The following is a 16,533-nucleotide window of genomic DNA, read 5'->3' as shown; positions in this document are numbered from 1 at the left end:
CAAATGATTGTGCACTCTGCTCATGCTTGCTAATGATGCTTACCTGAATATTTTATTATCTTGATGGGATATTCTTCACGCTTATATGAATGATTTATGGGATTGATTAGCTTTGGGATGATTAAAACAACGTGAGACTTCGCCTAAGTTTGACTGATGAACTGCAGTTATTATTGCATAGATTTCAAGATTAATAGTGTATTTTCATTGCGACTTGATTGATTCTAAGAATGGGACATAGCATGTCACAGCCCGCCTTAACTAAGGATAGTTAAGCCGAGTGATCTACGACTAGGGATGGGGTTAAAGAATAAGGGAAAGAAAGGGGCATCATTTGAAACCGTAAATCTTACTTAACTTAAGAAAAATCATCGTATTTACTCATTAATACTCTTTTGAACAGTCTATGAAAGACAACATAAAACTTAATTAATATCATTAATTAAGTTATACATCATATGAAACCATTCTCTTGAGACTCAAAGTATGACATAACATACTATAACATCAACAACATCTTGCAGCGGAAAGTAGCTAGACATATGTATGAAGACATATTCTAGACAGGTTAACTATTTATTAACAACCCTGGAGACTCCGCTCATTGCAGCACCATCATCACATCAGCTCAACCTGCACATTTAGAAAACATATGCAGGGCTGAGTACAAAAGCACTCAGTGGGCACGTATGCCTAGGTATAAAAATACATGCTTCAAAACTGTAAATTGTCATGCCATCATAAACAGTACAACAAGGGAGTTTTTCGCTAAAAAGGCCCAAGCTTACTAAATTCATTTGTGATTCTTAAAGTTCGTCTGCAGACTAAGTTCTCTTGTAATCTATCATATCTGGAACTTTGTGCCGGAGAGGTGGCCACCTCTCACGGTCACTTGACCGGCCAACCCGCTAGATGACTCACGGTCACTGGTGTACACTAGTCCTGGCAGGATAGCTATCAACTGCTCAGGACCCGAATTCGATTGCATCATTGGCAAAGCCAAAGCAGATAGATATCATACTAAAATTGAAACATTTTATGGCAAGACAATACTTGAAATAACTTTAACTCAAAGATTTTGTCATGAAATAACTTGTTTGAATGTAACATTTAAACTCATTTGATATATATGAAACTGAAATTAACAGTTAGATCATCTCATGCATTCATTCGTATAAGAGGCCTACGATACGTAGGGGATCTCTATATACGTATAGTAAAAGTAATGCCCACCTTGTTGTGTCTCTGTATCAATGAGTAACGTCACTCTCTCCCTCAAGTCGTTACTTCCCAAAAGGACCTTCATTGTTATGAAGAATTGATGAGAAGTTATAAAAGAAACCTCGATCAATAATCTAATCTCTTTTATGAAACATTAGTATCTCTAATGTTCATCTCTCTTGATTGTTAATCAATATAACAATTATTATCTCTCGTCATTACTCATTAATTATAACATCCTTATGTTATAATTAGCAGCTCTTCAATTAAAAGAAATATTTAACACATCGAAAAGTCCACTTTCTTAGCAGATCTATTCGCTCTCATCTCGTCTAATTAACCAATTAGAAGTTAAACTATCCATTAGGCATGTATTTGAGTCACGGGTCAACAAGAATTGACTATGCTCAAATCCTAATTTCACTAAAAATTTCGGCATGACCTATTCATATATAATGTCAACCACGAGATTTCAACGCGTGAATCTCACTACGTGAACTCGTCTCTCGACTCAAAACTTAACATCTTGACATCTTTTCAACGCAAACCAAATAATTCAAAATCATCAAAACTCTTTATCAGTAAACTATCATTTATACTCGACACCAATTGTTCGAGTGTCAGATACCAACATTTATGTGCGTTAATCATAACTCTCACACTCACTCCATTTAGACACATAATCGATATCAAACTCAAATAATAAATTATATCTTAACAATTTATCATGCTCATAGTTCTCGATTAAATCTCGGACTTTGTAATTAAATACTAAATTCCAACTTTAATTAATTAACATGCTTCTCTAATTTATTTATCTCATTTAAACTAATAAATCTAATCCATGCTAATTTCTCATACTTAGCCATTTTATATGCATTTATCATGCAATTCAAAAAGCTCAAAAACTTACTAATCATGCTCATCTCATAAATACTCAAATAATTCATATAGTCTTACTAACATAGCATTAACTCATATGCACTGCTAGTTCACTTACATGACTTCACATACTCCACATATCTCAACTTAATAAATCATCGAATAATTAGAAAATTTGTATTTAATGGAAATAAATTCCAAAAATTTAAATACAAATATTTTTAATTATTCTAAACACATTGGCATGCTCAAAATAACTCAATTAAAATCGAGCATCGCTCGTCTTTGGCCTTATGACTCACGGCCTTCATCAAATTTGAACCTTGGTGTTCAAATTAATCTAAGTAAATTATACGTGCAATATTTAATAAATATAAACACATATATAAACTCAAATCATTCAAATAAAAATCAAATATTCACATCCGGGCATCAAACCATTCGGTCCTCATGCTTCTCGTTTCTAACATTTCTCAAAAATTCTCAAATTAATCTAGCATGCTCATGTGATATCGTAGAACACATATACGCAATAATATTCATTATGCAACGTCCCAAACTTCACGAATTTAAATAATCATACTCTAAAAACTTATAAAATTTTCGTGCTTGGAAAAATACGAATTTAATATATATCGATCCTAGCATACCCCTAAGCACAAATATCAAGTCAAAACGATCAAACAAAAATCGAAAGACAAGCTAATATGTGAAAAACGGGGCTGCCCTCATGGGTTTCATAGCTACGGTTCGTTCCGTTCTTACTCCCTTCATTAAACATGCTCAACATCTACCCAAGAACAACATACTAAAATTTCACGACGATCCGACGTCGTTTCAAAATAAAGTCGAGAATCGACGTTTTTCGACATCGACGAAAATCGAAAAGAAAACCATCAAAACGTAGGTAGAGATCTTACCTACTTAGATACGTGATCGAAAAGATGATCGGCGTTCGTCTCGGTGCTCAAATCGGAAGTCAAAAGCTTGAACACCAAAGAAATGGTGTTAACGTGAAGTGTGTGTGTGTGTTTCTAATGTGTTTTAGTGTGTGTGCAGCACAAATTAGTGTGTGTGTTGTGTGTGCAGCGTGAGTTAGGTGAGATAGAGGGATAGTGGGCAGTTGGGGGGGTGGTTAGGGGTAGGGTAGGTTAGATATTTAGGATATTAACCCGTTAGTCGTTAAATATCTCGTTTCGTCTCGTTTTAACGATTAACTACCCATACTCTTCGTTACTCGCCCTCTCAACCTCTACTCACTTTCATTGCACTCGTAATTCTATATAAATATAGAAAACACAAGCTCGTTCTCGAAATTCTGATAAACGAGCTCGGTTCGTTTATCGAAAGAATCTAGTTCACTATTCACTCGTCGTCCAAAAATAAAAACTTTCATTATTGGACTCGTATCGAAAAACTAAGAATATTTTTCGACGACGTGCACGTAAGATTTTGAAAGTCGACAAAAAGACGAAATAACAGTATTTTACTATTCATCGTCAAAAAGTCAAAATTTTCAAAAACGTCTTAACGGACTCAGATCTCACTTCCGAGTTCACCGTTCTCATTCAAATAATTATCTCGAATTATTCGAATACTCAAACTCAATTTCGGATATAAAATCTCACATCATCCAAACATCATCAAAAGAACATCTCAACATCTTTAAAAAAAAAACTTCATATAACTCCTCATCTCTTTACAAAGTAATCAAACAAGGGATCTATACCCTAATTACTCAAACTTAAGCAATTAAACACGTCATCAAAAGCACGGGTATTACATAGCACGATACGAGTCACATTGTTGAAAAGGCTTGCACTACATTCAATTTCCTATGAAGTTGAACTTGATCACGTTATTCGAACTCAATATGTTTCATGTTGAACTGAATCCTCAAAATTTTGTTTGCTTGTCTTGCTAATCTCTTGTGATTCTGCTATTTTTGGGCGCGAGGGATCAGTGGATAACACCATCCACAACTGGACCATTGACGAGAATTCAAGGTGCTCAACGGAGCTTGCCGTCTCCAAAGCCTCCTCTGCTCCGTGGAGCTTCGATGGGTACTCGCTAGTCAGGTGCTTCAAACCAGATTTGCAGCAAGGGTCCAGAGTTGATAGAGCTTCAATAGAGTTGCCTGCTCATTGCCATCAGCTTCAGTTCTTAGCAATGAATCATCGGGCCGCCTCTCTCCTTTGTTCTTGTTCAGCAGCGCAGCCAGCTCTGGCCGCCTCTCTCTTTTGTTCTTGACCAGCCAGCGTAGGACAGAAGACAGTCCTCAATTTTTGGTTCTGTACTTCTTCAAGCCTGAGTAACTAGTTTTGCCCGGGGATGGAATATTACTGCTGTCGCTTGTTAAGCTTTGCATTGCGTCTCTGATATGTTCTTGTTGTGTATCTTATATCTATTGTTGGGGATTCTGGGCTGGATGCTGTGAAGTTGCTATTTTTATCAGAGTGGAATATATTCCAGTCATTATCTTGACCTGCACAGATTACATTTGGATTGGTTGGCATGCACTCTACATGGGCTTATGTCTACCTTTCATTTTTTTTAGCATCCCTTGCTGATTGCTGTTGCAAGCTGACTTGCTGGAAGAAGTGAATATGTCGACATGACATGACATGACAATGGCTTTCTTTCGTGTTATCTGCTCTTCTCAGCTTTTGATTTGCAGCCCTAGTCAAGTTATATAAGTTCTTTTGGTGTCTTCGTCTCCAATGCTTTTTGAATTTATAATTACTGCTGCTTATGAAATGAACAGGGAAGGCGAGGGATAGTTCATCAGCTGCGCCGCTGCGCTGATGCAGCGCAGGGAGAGCGAGGGATAGTTCATCAGCTGCTGCTGCGCTGATGCAACGCAGGGAGGGCGAGAGACAGTTCATCAGCTGCGCCGCTGCGCTGATGCAGCGCAGGAAGGGCGAGGGATAGTTCATCAACTGCGCCGCTGCGCTGATGCAGCACTCCTGCTCAGCCCTATAAGTTTTATTAAAATTTTGATACGAAGAAACTTTCCGGTATGACAAGAAGACTAAGCACTACTGCTCCGCCCGGGAAGAAGTGTCCTTTGATTATGATTTTTCGAGGGATCGAGCTTGATTACATTACTTGACATCCATTCCTTAATATTCGAATTTGTAGTTTAACTATCAAATTTGTTGTTCCTTTTATGGTACCTGCACTGGAAATATACACACATATACGTACAGAATTTTGAACTCAACTTTTCTATGATCTTCTTCTGATTTTGGGACCAATATTGCTAGACTTTACTACGATGCGGCGGTAATCTCGGGAGTCGGGACAGATGCTATAACTTTGTTATGATCTTAAGACTGATTCGGTTCTAATTTTTGCAAACTCAGTCCTTTCTAGCTGCATTGTCATGATCAATCTGTTTGGGGGTCATTTGGAGATTAATTAAATTAGTTCTGTCTGGAGTATCTGCCTTCTTTATTAACGAGTTTACAGCCCTGGGAAGGGCTCTCATATGTTACTAATACTTTTGCTTAAGAATTCCTACGGCGCAGGTTAAACATATTTTGGGAAAACATTTGAACAAATGTGATACACGCTATATTACAACACGGGAAACCCACTAAATAGTGATGATTCAGGTACTTCGCAGAACTAAAGTTTCTTATACATGATCTTAGTTATCGAAGCACGTGAGCATGATTGGGATTTGAAACTTGAACACTTGGGCATACTAGTGATTTATATCATCTTTGATGGGACTTGGGAATTTGATACTAAGTACACGAAGCTGCACACCTTCTGCATATGTGCCTAAGGCTAGAATATGAATTGACTAAGTACACGAAGCTGCATACTTTCTGCATATTAACTAGTACGAAGCTGGACACCTTCTGCATATGTGCCTAGGGCTTGAAACATAATTTGAATAACTTACTTCGCGACTATAGTCACGTCAGCGCTGCCACTAGCATCACAAGTAAAGACACCAAGCACAAATATACACATAACATGTTTAGTTGAATCATGCACATGTTACTAAGGGGGGGAGTGGAGTATATGCCACCATGTGTGTTTTCTCGAAAAACTTAGCAAGATATCTGAGCCTTAACGGCAACTAAGCCGCGTAGCGGATATTAAAACCTTAAATGGTAACTTAACCACGATCCAGAACTGTAAAACTCAGAATGTATCTGAGCTTTCTCAGCACAATTAGGACAGGCTATCTCAGCCTGCGCAGCTATCAACCTCAGAATGTATCTGAGCTTTCTCAGCGCAGCCAGGACAGGCTATCTCAGCCTGCGCAGCTATCAACCTCAGAATGTATCTGAGCTTTCTCAGCGCAGCCAGGACAGGCTATCTCAGCCTGCGCAGCTATCAACCTCAGAATGTATCTGAGCTTTCTCAGCGCAGCCAGGACAGGCTATCTCAGCCTGCGCAGCTATCAACCTCAGAATGTATCTGAGCTTTCTCAGCGCAGCCAGGACAGGCCATCTCAGCCTGCGCAGCTATCAACCTCAGAATGTATCTGAGCTATCTCAGTGCAGTCAGAGTAATTATATCAGCGTAACCAGTATGACTATCTCAGCGCAGTCAGAGCAGCTATTTCAAGTACAGGGAAAACAATTATCTCAGTTATCTTGGTCGGCGCAGATTGTTCGAGTCGTTGTCAGTTCACAGTGTCTATGCTCCGCGCAAAAATATTGTAAGCTGCGAAAGTTAGACAGGGTTCTTTGATTGTCTATGCTCCGCGCAAAAATATCGTAAGCCGCGAAAGTTAAACAGGGGCATTAATTGCACAATTCAAGGCATCAATTGCAAAATTCAAGGCATTAATTGCAAAATTCAAGGCATTAATTGCACAACTCAAGGCATTAATTGCAAAATTCAGGGGCATTAATTGCACAATTCAAGGCATTAATTGCACAACTCAAGGCATTAATTGCACAACTCAAGGCATTAATTGCAAAATTCAAGGCATTAACTGCATAACTCAAGGCATTAATTACAAAATTCAAGGCATTAATTGCACAACTCAAGGCATTAATTGCACGATGAAGGCCTCAATGTCTATGCTCCACGCAGAAACATCGTAAGCCGCAAAAGTTAGACTGAGGATGAGCCTTAAGGGGCAATTCAGTCGTTCTCCCGGGTCACTCCTCGGCACCGGTTTTTCAACCCTACTCGGGGGCATTCTCAACTCTTCCAAGTCTTCAACAATCGTGCTTGACTTCTAAAGTACGCGCACGACACTGGGGGGGAGTAGGGGGTGTATGCCCCCATCACCTCTTATATCCTATTTTTTAGGGATAAAAAAATTCAAAACCTAAGGGAAAAGGGGCTGTTCGTTGACACGGCTGTAATTGCCTAAGTACAAAGCTTCCGGAGCTGCCTTAGCACGAGCACAATAAAAAGTGGCTTAATGAACACGTTAGAAAGGGAGTTTCTTCATTGTTGTTCTTACTGTTGTTATTCTAAATATCTTGACAGGGTCGGGATATTTCTGGTGTTGACAAAATAGCAGGGATGTAACGTTCTATCATTGATTATTTTTGCAAACTCACAAGTATCCGATTTGTGATAAGTTACAGGGCTGCAGGGCTAAAAAACACTTGGACCCTACTCGGGAGAGCAGCACAGCGCTGACTCTATACCGCATACCACTAGTTGAACACGAAGAAGACATAGTTCAACCAGACTAGGGGGAGTAGCTGATGAGGACTAGAATACTCATCAGCGCTGTACTTAGCAATACAGGAACATCTTACTTGATTACTATTACTGTTATCATTATTCTTATTGAACGAGGCCAACCAGCGCAGGTTTAATTGAAGACCTTAGATAATAAAGGGACTCGCCAGCGCAGACTACGGGATTTGGCGGCGCAGATTAAGGGACTCGCCAGCGCAGACTACGGGACTTGGCGGCGCAGACTACCCAGGTTACTCGGCAGCAAAGACTAGCCTGCGCAGCTCAAGGGAGCTACTCAACATGAGCAACGAAGGACATCGCAAATGGATTAAGTCAAAACTAAAGTGTATTAAGGCATTAAAGGGCCTAAATCCAATTATTAGAGTTCATGGGCCTAAGGCCTTTAGGGCTCACTTTCACATCTATAAATAGAAGGTTAGCTTTAGCATTAAAGGGGGGATTTATCTTTCTAAGCAACACTTATGTAAAGACTCTCTCAAAGTATAGTGAAACCAACAAAGAACTCCCGTGGACGTAGATCATTTATGATCGAACCACGTACATCTTGTCTCGTTTATCGTTTTCTTAATTAGGGTAAGATTTCATGCTTCACCAATGTGTACTTCTTGTACTATAAAAAAACAAAATTTAAAATTAAAATAAAATCTCTAAATAACGGTACATATGTTTTAATAAAACATTATCACGAAGGCTAAAAAATTCAATATTATGTGCATTATGAAATCAAAAAAAATTCTGGAGTGAAATATGTAACTAGCCGCCTAAAATCCATAGACGGCGGCGAAATCGGAAAAAAAATGGCTAGGATAGAAGCAAATTATAAATCCAACGCAATGAAAATTAAAATATAAGTGCAAAAAAAAGAATATATTTTTAAAAAAAATAGTTCAAAAACAGGAAAATTATAAATCTAAAGCAATGAAAATAAAAATTTAAAAAAAAAACAAAAAAAACAAATGCAAAAAAAAATGAAAACAAGGGAGTGGATTTTGAAAATAGCCACTTTAGAATAGTAAATTTAAAAATTACCCACTAAGATAAAAAATAAAAAATAAAAAAATAAAAAATTTCTATTTTACCCTTGCATATAAAAATTTAAAAATTGCCCGAGAATTCAAAACCAGTCGAATTCACAACTATCATTAATTTTGGTTGTGAATTCAAGCTTTAAAACTCGAATTCACAACTGAATAGCTAGTATTGGTTGTGAATTCAAGTTTTAAAGTTTGAATTCACAACTAAACATAGTGTTAGTTGCGAAATCAAGTTTAAGAACATGAATTCACAACTATAAATAGTGTTAGTCGTGAATTCACGAAAATTCACAATTAGAAATATTGCTAGTCGTAAATTTGCGTGAATTCCAAACTATAAATAGTATTAGTCGTGAATTCAAGTTTTAAATGAATTCACAACTAAAAATATTGTTAATCGTGAATCCAAGCTTTAAAACTTAAATTCATGACAAACATTATTTCTAGTTGTGAATTCTAATTTTAATTGTGAATTTATAGATATGATTGTGAATTCAAGAACATTAAGTTGTGAATCCATAGATCTAGTCGTGAATTTAAGAACATTAAGGTGTGAATTCATAGATCTGATCGTGAATTTAAGAAAAGTAAATTGTGAATTCATAGATTTGGTTGTGAATTCAAGATTATTTATCAATGCAGATACATGAGTGTAATCTGCAATTTTCTAAAAAAATTCTCCTCAACTTGTGTCTAAGAGATGTACACGTCGTACCCGGAGCAATTAGGGATGGTAATCGGTAACCGAACCGGTTTGCCGGTTAATTCAGAACCAATTAACAGGCAAAATGATAACTGAAAACCGAACCAATTTTCTATTCGGTTAACCAATTAACCGGTTAATCTCAACAAATTTCAACAAATGACATCTTTCTGCCGTTAGTGTTTTCAAAAGTTTTAGCAGCAGCAGCCGCTGACTCAACCTAAAACACTTGCTAGTTTGACTCGCTATCGCACGAGGTAATCCTAGTGTAGTAAGCTAACCCAAGTCGTCTCACAAGGAAGGCTAAACAGGGCTTTAATCGTGCTACTCACAGGATACGGGAAAGAAAACCTAAACACTCTAATCGGAAGTTCGGTCGGGCAAACTCTCTAACCTTCTAGACATAAAATAACCAACAAGAAAGTAAAGTAACTAATTAAAAGACATTATGAGACTCATGCTAACATAAATGAAAGATAATCAACCAACGAAAAGAGGCTACGGGAAATAACTAAGGCAATAAAAGACTATTTCCTAGATGGCACTAATCTAACCTAATCGCGGGAAAGAAATCAATGAACGAAATGCAACGATTGTAGACAACCAAGGCATGAACATGACCACAATTACAATCTCATAAACTCGACTAATCAACTCAACAATCTTAAACGAAAGCGAAAACTTGTAAAAGCAATTAACTAGAAAATAAATAATTGAAGAACATCAAGCAATTAAAGCACGCAAATAAATCTCAAACATCACTAGCAAATTCATAAATAAACCAAGAACAAACCATAATTCAGGAAAATATCAATCTAAGAGTCTTACAATCATTCAAACGAGATTTCCAACGTTGCAATCCGAAACAATCTACGCGATGAACAACGATCCGTGGAATCAAAAGATGTTTCAACAAGTTTTAAAGCTCTAAAAAACTAAGGAAAATATGTAAAAATCGCCCTATGAGGTTGCTGGGGTCGGAAGTGGTGAATAAAACCCTAAAAATGAGTTTTATACATGAAAATCGCAACTGCCAGATTAACGCGGGCGGCGGCTGCCTGGAAGGCGGCCGCCGCCGCCCCACAGCGCTGCCGCCTACCCCATTCGCATCAAGTCACCAACAGAACGCAGGCGGGCGGCACTTATTTCGATGAGCACAACAGAATGAAGAGGAATTTGTATCATTTCAAATCCCTATTCTTATCGAAGAGAAGGAACGAGAAAAACCGAAATATGAATATTCCTACTCAAACAAGAAATCCTATAGTTTACAACTCTTCTTTATATAGTAATTCGACCTATTGCTCCGCATCCCCCCATCAGTTTAGAGACCCTATAGTCTCTATCCAGTGCTTTTCCGGCTAACTTTTTCTCATTGATCTAGTGGCATTCTGTCTTTCATCTCGTAGGCTAGTGGCTTGGTTCGAAAGAGCTACCCCTATCAGCTGATAGCAGGCAATCTTTTGGCATCTGGTTTAGGAATTGATTGCAATAAAACTACAAATAAGGCTTGTTGCGACCAGCTTGAACGTGGAAAGATGTCGGCATTTCTGCTCTTAGGTGAGCATCCGCTCTTGCTGGTCTTGTTGGAATAAGCGCTGCTATTGAAGACGGTCTTAGAGAAGGAGCTGCTAAAGCAACTGCCAAATCACTTTCCTGTTGATGCTACATAACCGCTCTTGTCGCGAAAAAGAGCGTCGAGCGTGTTCCCGCATAACAAACTCCCTCCCTGGAATCAACAAAACCTGGCCTTCTCCGCAATTCGTCTGCATTCGAAGGTTTGATTCTGATCCGTGACCATGCCCCTTCTCTTTCTCCTTTAACTTCACCATCGACATCAAGATCCCATATCATCTCTAGTACGCTCGGGAATCTCGGGTGAGGTTCCCGAAGCTATAGAGTAGCTTCCTATTGTTAACTTTCTCATAGCAGGGATCGAATTGGGTTGTCTCCACAGATTCGTTTTAAAAGAAAGAATCTTTTCTTTACATTCTTTTCTATCTTGATAAGAAAGCGCTCTTAGTTCAGTTCGGTAGAACGCGGGTCTCCAAAACCTGATGTCGTAGGTTCAAATCCTACAGAGCGTGATTTTTTCTTCATAGATCCAATTAAAATGAAATGAATTCCATAAACACCTAGCGAAGATATGGCACAAGATATGGGTGAATTCGTCTCTTTAATCGCCTTTTTAGGACCCTCTACCCACCATTACTGGGCGTAGAGAAAGGATTCCTCTTTTAGAGCATCAGAATGCCGCTTTAGCCGTGGGTACTACCTATGAAGATAGGTTCATACCTTTATCCCAACCAGGGATAGCCCAATTAGAATCATTACTTGCCCTGATTAGGGAAGACTCAAATCACCTACAAGAGGGACTTCAACAGGGCTTAAAAGCCTCTATAGCTATTTCTATATTATTTCGAGATTCAAAACAAAATCATAAATAAAATAGATTCATAGGTTTGATACATTGTCTACAACTCATGTTTCAAAGAAAGGTTCGATTATATAAATCAATAGTTCAAACCGCACTCAAAGGTAGTCTCTCTTCTTCATTGATCTGGGGGAAAAGGAAAGGTCTACCAGTTGGGAAGCTAGACATCAAGTAAGTGGCTTGATGAGGATAACTAAGCTGACACGCCGGAGTTGGCTGCTGGCACAAGAGGGTGGTGCCTTACCGCACCGCAGGCGGACGCGCGGTAGCGTTCGCGTGAGCCGGTGGGCGGCGCCGAGGCGGCGGTCGCCGGCTTCGAAAGACTTCAAAAACACTTCCCTTTCTTCCCAAAGTGCACGAAAACCTGATAAACTGCAAGGACAACACCAGTGCACGAAAAACCAACGAGCAAGTATAAAATGATACTAAAAAGCACAAAGCATGCTCGAAAATGCACCAAAACATTCACAAAACACGCCCAGAAATGAGGTCAAGCAACACCCACATCATCAAACGAAAACCACTAGTGATCCTACTCACCAACAAATCTCAAACCAATCCAAATCCCTTAAGATTGCCACATTTCCACAAAGTGTACAAGGTTAAAGCCATAAAATGCAACAACAGGATAATACAACTCAATCCGATCAGACCCAGTTCTCCGCTAGGAGTGAATTTCCTAATGCAATCGCCTTGACAATCAAATCTCATTTTTTTTCTTTTTTTTAGTCTCATTATTTTCTTGTTCTTGACAGATAAGCCATGTTTCACGAGATTACAACTTTTGGAGGTAATCCAAATTGTTCTCGCGTGGTTTCCCATGCTCATAATTAAACATCAAAGGAGCTGAGACCCAGAGCTATCAAGAACTCAATAACAAACCAAAATTCAACCACATTTGCACAGGAGATAAGATATTAGGAAATTGCAATGAAAACACTCCCCCTAGCATCTACCAGACAAATCACATCAAGAGTTGCTCATCAGGTTGTTGCATCCAAAACGTTAAACCCATAGCACTACTCAGGAATATATCAATCAAGATGAACGAGGACAACAACCAAAACCAACACAAAACCAAAATCACTAGCGAAACTTCATCAAAATCAAGGGTGTACTCAAAGACCATCAAATAATCAGAGCAAGGGGACCATTCGCCCTAAACCAAGCAGTCTATGCAAGCATAACAAGGGAAACAGTCGTCCCAGAAAATACAATCCACGACCAATGCAGCACACATGCAACGCATACCAAACACCCTAAGGTCCCCAACAAAACACACACACCCCCCTCATACGTAGAAACATGCACTGTCCTCAGGGCATACAAACATGAAAGTTAGAGAACTTCCCTGAAATGAAGTGCAGCCAATGAGTCCGTGGCGGAGTGAGAGGGTGGTAACACGAACCAACACAGGGAGCAACAGAAATAAACACTAAAATAGTAAAAAGAGACAAGAAAAAAAATAAAGAAGAAAACAAAAAATGTACAAGGAGAAAGGAAGGAAGTTGCTCACAGAGGCCCCGGAGGCGGGGGCGGGAGGTGGTGGAACTGGTCACGATGCTGCAAAGAGATGTCAGTCCACTGAGCTTGGAATGCCTGTAGACTGTCATCATTATCAGCTAGGTGCTGATTGTCGGAAGCCATGCGAGCGTCATAAGCAGACACTTGGGCGCACAGATGCGACATCTCCCCGCTAACGGCGCCAAAATTTGACTCAACCTAAAACACTTGTTAGATTGACTCGCAATCGCACGAGGTCATCCTAGTGTAGTAAGCTAACCCAAGTCGTTTCACAAGGAAGGCTAAACAGGGCTTTAATCGTGCTACTCACAGGATACGGGAAAGAAAACCTAAACACTCTAATCGGAAGTTGGGTCGGGCAAACTCTCTAACCTTCTAGACATAAAATAACCAACAAGAAAGCAAAGTAACTAATTAAAAGACATTATGAAACTCATGCTAACATAAATGAAAGATAATCAACCAACGAAAAGAGGCTACGGGAAATAACTGAGGCAATAAAAGACTATTTCCTAGATGGCACTAATCTAACCTAATCGCGGGAAAGAAATCAATGAACGAAATGCAACGATTGTAGACAACCAAGGCATGAACATGACCACAATTACAAACTCATAAACTCGACTAATCAACTCAACAATCTTAAACGAAAGCGAAAACTTGTAAAAGTAATTAACTAGAAAATAAATAATTGAAGAACATCAAGCAATTAAAGCACGCAAATAAATCTCAAACATCACTAGCAAATTCATAAATAAACCGAGAACAAACCAGAATTCAGGAAAATATCAATCTAAGAGTCTTACAATCATTCAAACGAGATTTCCAACGTTGCAATCCAAAATAATCTACGCGATGAACAACGATCCGTGGAATCAAAAGATGTTTCAACAAGTTTTAAAGCTCTAAAAAACTAAGAAAAATATGTAAAAATCGCTTTAGGAGGCTGCTAGGGTCGAAAGTGGTGAAGAAAACCCTAAAAATGGGTTTAATACATGAAAATTGCAACTACCAAATTAACGCGGGCGGCGTGGCGCTGCCGCCTACCCCATTCGCATCAAGTCACCAACTGAACACAGGCGGGCGGCGCCGAGGCGGCGGTGGCCGGCTTCGAAAAACTTCAAAAACACCTTCCTTTCTTCCCAAAGTGCACGAAAACCTGATAAACTGCAAGGACAACACCAGTGCGCGAAAAACCAACGAGCAAGTATAAAATGATACTAAAAAGCACAGAGCATGCTCGAAAATGCACCAAAAACTTCACAAAACACGCCCAAAAATGAGGTAAACAGCCGCCCTCTTTCCCGTCAGCCACCGCCTTTCCTGTCAACCTGCCTGCCGCCTTTTCCATCAGCTGCCGGCGCGGTCCGTGGTAGCTGCCAATATAGGGAGATGAGAGAGACAGACAGACAGAGGTTAAGAGGCAGAGAGAGTTCGAGAGGGAAAAAGAGAGATGGGAGGGGGTCGAGGCTTACCTGAGGCGGCTGAGGCAGGGAGGACGACAGGGAGAGGTTCAGGCGGCGGCAGTAGCAGCGGCGATGGCAGAGTTCATCGGAGAAGTGGAACTGAAGGGGGAAATTTAGAGAACCCTAGGTAGCTTTAATTTGAGGAATTGGGGAAATAGTGAAGATAGAAATGAGGAGGAAGGGCGAGAACCGGCGACGTCCGCCGGGGAAGGAAACGGCCCACAGAGAAGCACAATACCCCATTCCCATTCTTTCTTCAACCTCGATGATACACACACCCTCAAACAGATCTCTCTCTCTCTCTCACCAAAATCTGCCCCTCCTCCATCAGAAATCCGTCGTCGCGGAAGCTCGCTGGAGCAACGGTGGTAATTGGTAAGCGTCTTCAGAGCGGAGAGAGAGACCGTAGAATGAAGAGAGAGTCAAAGAGATTGGCAGATTGCGTGCGATTTGCGAATAAATTATTAAATATAATTTGTATTTGTTGTGCTGTTATTTTCTAAATTTTAATATAATAAAGGCTAATTGTCGCAAAAACCATATACTTTTTTCGATTTTTTGTTTTTTTCCATGACAAAAAAATCTGAACTGAACTACATCAATTGGAAAATTAATTGCAATTTTTCCCCGCGTCCATTTTTCGGCGAGCTCCGGTGTAGCTCCGATTAAACGTGGCATAATTCATTCCATCTGTCAAAATAAATTAATAACTAGGCAGCCACATAAACAGAAGGGAAATTTCTCCGCCGCCTGCTGACTTGGGCACCTGTTGAAACTTGTCGTTGCCCGGCGAAGACGCTAAGGAGACGTCGGAAGTCATAATCAAAGCTGAACATCTATACTCCCGCCGCCGTCCAACAAATGTTTTTTTCCCCCAAATTCAAGAAATCCAAGAAAACCAAACCAAAAATCAAGAAAAAGAGAGTGTAGGCGGAAGAACCTCTGTTAAATGTTCACAAATCTATCCTTATCGCCGATGCCTGAAACCCAAATTTCTGAAAGAGGCGCCACAGATTTGGTTCTGTCTCCCTCCCCCTGCTTTGTCAAGCAATGAGCCCTAATTAATGAGAATGGAGGCGAGCGAACTGGAAGAGAAAAGGGGAGTGCGGAGGCAGTGTGTGGAAGCGGCGAGGCGAGAGGGCGGAGGTCGGAGGCGAGACGAGGGCGGCGAAGGTGGGAGCCGGGATCTGAATCAGTTCTCTCAAAACTAATTTTCATGCCAACTCCCAATCGCTTCCGGCATCGGGGACTCGGGGTGGAGTCATGAGGCTCGGGCAAGGTGACCGTTGACTGGTCTGCTGGCGCCGGAGGTCAAGGTGACGGGACTCAAAAAAGCTTCACTACCGCCGCAAAACTCCAATCCAGGCGACCATTGACTGGTCTGCTGGCGTCATTTAATTAAAATTAAAACGGCGTCGTCTCGTTCAATTCCTGGCGATGACACGCTGGAAATCCGATTGCCACCTCGGATTCAATTTGGGGAAAAAATGGACGCGGGGAAAAATTGCAATAAATTTTCCAATTGATGTATTTCAGTTCAGATTTTTTTGGTCATGGGAAAAAACCAAAAATCGAAAAAGT

At 40.0% G+C, this 16,533-nt stretch overlaps 2 long non-coding RNA genes and 1 other non-coding gene across 4 annotated transcripts; 2 read left to right on the top strand and 1 right to left on the bottom strand.

Annotated features, from left to right (window-relative positions):
• Positions 1–465: 465 nt before the first annotated feature.
• On the bottom strand, positions 466–3,178 carry LOC130997751 (uncharacterized). Its single transcript, XR_009093174.1, has 3 exons — positions 3,024–3,178; positions 1,234–1,300; positions 466–633 (listed from the first exon to the last, which is right to left on the bottom strand). It is a non-coding gene; the product is annotated as an uncharacterized LOC130997751 (long non-coding RNA).
• Positions 3,179–3,890: 712 nt separating this feature from the next.
• LOC130997749 (uncharacterized) lies at positions 3,891–8,153 on the top strand. Of its 2 annotated transcripts, none has more exons than XR_009093173.1 (3): positions 3,891–5,720; positions 7,671–7,820; positions 7,902–8,153. It is a non-coding gene; the product is annotated as an uncharacterized LOC130997749 (long non-coding RNA). The 2 variants fall into 2 exon arrangements; XR_009093172.1 differs by having other exon boundaries at positions 7,665–7,820.
• Positions 8,154–11,541: 3,388 nt separating this feature from the next.
• On the top strand, positions 11,542–11,615 carry TRNAW-CCA (transfer RNA tryptophan (anticodon CCA)). Its single transcript has one exon. It is a non-coding gene; the product is annotated as a tRNA-Trp (tRNA).
• Positions 11,616–16,533: the final 4,918 nt, after the last annotated feature.

The sequence above is a fragment of the Salvia miltiorrhiza genome, chromosome 8 (genome assembly GCF_028751815.1).
Source record: "Salvia miltiorrhiza cultivar Shanhuang (shh) chromosome 8, IMPLAD_Smil_shh, whole genome shotgun sequence".
Taxonomy (NCBI): Eukaryota; Viridiplantae; Streptophyta; class Magnoliopsida; order Lamiales; family Lamiaceae; genus Salvia; species Salvia miltiorrhiza.
The sequence above is the reverse complement of the archived record's forward strand: the minus strand, read 5'-3'. Positions and strand labels throughout refer to the sequence as shown.